Here is a 1,521-nt window from a genome sequence, read left to right on the forward strand (position 1 = left end):
CCAAACCAACAATGCTGTGAGGATTTTCCTTAAGGTTCAATAGTTAAGAGTCACGTGGGCAAGCACCCATGTCCTGGGAAGATGTTCCAAGAACGACAGACAGGTGATGTGTTGGGATGGGCCAACAACTCTCGAAGGGTAAAATAAATGGGTGTTTTTAAAGAGATGACCAAGCAAGTGTGATTAAGTTAACAATTGGTGAATCCAGTATAGGATCTGGGCTTGTGGTAGGCATTCACACAGGTGACCTCTGCCCCTGCCCACAGGTGACTGGCGCAGGGGGGTCCCTGAAGGACACATTTGGGGACAGAATAAGGTGGAGAGTGCATGGCGCCCCTGTGACAAAATCCACACTAAGGCCCTGCCCCAAGCCTCATCTCACCCACTCCAATTCTGGTCCCTCCAGGTCCCCCTCAGGCCCTGCAGCCTGTCTACCTGCCTGGTGTGCTGGTCTCTCTTCTCATTCCCATGGTTTAGCAGAGAGGCGGCAGGCCTCCCACAGCCCACTCCAGTGTCCTTGTCATCAAACCACAGCTGCACCTTTGTGCCCTTCTCCATCTTCTCTCTCCTCCTTCCTCTCCCCTCCTCACTCCTCCCTCCTCTGCCCTCCTCCTCCTCCTGCCTCCTCTTCCTCTCCCTTCTCCCTCCTCTCCCCACTTTTCCCTGCTCCGGGAAGGGCCTCTGGCTACCCAGCTAATAACCACAGCAGGAGCCTCTGGGCTCCTGCTCCAGCCGTTTCCATGGATGAGAGCCCAATACAAACAAGGATGCTGCATCTCCCCTGCCAGCCCAGGACCCCCCACAGCACGGGGTTGGTGGGCAGATGAAGTCATTGGGGGAGGGGGGGTTGGTGGGAGGGGATATTTGTTTGGTCTTGTTTCCGAGGAAACCTGCTGGACCCCTCCTCCACTCATAGTTTGCTGATGCTGGGGACTAAGCTTCTCCAGGCCCCTGGCTCCACCTCCTGCCTGACCCCTGGCCTCACCCCACCCAGAATCCAGGGCTGTCTGGGAACAGGCAGGATGGTCAGCCCCACCTCTAAGATGTGCGCAGGGCAGTGAGGCCTGGGAGCCAGGCAGGGCAGGATACTTGTCCCCAGACTGGGGTCTCCCTCTGCCTGGGAGTTCTGGTGGGCGGGGCATGAGGCCTCATCGCCCAAGGCCAGGGTCCTGATCTGTGTGCTGGACAGAGGGCTAGGCCAAGAAGGTCCTGGCCCAAGAGAGGAGGCCCAAGTGGTGAGCAGGGTGGGGCTTGGAGGTGCACAGTGGGAGGAGCCATGACAGCCCAGGGGCAGAGGGTGAAGCGCGGCTGAGAAGCCAATTGAGGTAGGGCAGCCAACCTGGGTGTCCAGGGCATTAGCACACAAGCCCACTGCACTGTCACCTCCATCCTGTCCATTCTGTGACCTTCACAGCAGCCGAGGGCTCCCACAGATGGGGCTGTCCCAGGAAGGGTGGGATCTGCTCAGGCCATGAGACCCAGCAGAGCAGGGCTGGGGGTGAGGCCCTGAATTGCCCATGC

This window comes from Pteropus medius, unplaced genomic scaffold, assembly GCF_902729225.1.
Source record: "Pteropus medius unplaced genomic scaffold, Ma_sr-lr_union100, whole genome shotgun sequence".
NCBI classification, from domain to species: Eukaryota; Metazoa; Chordata; class Mammalia; order Chiroptera; family Pteropodidae; genus Pteropus; species Pteropus medius.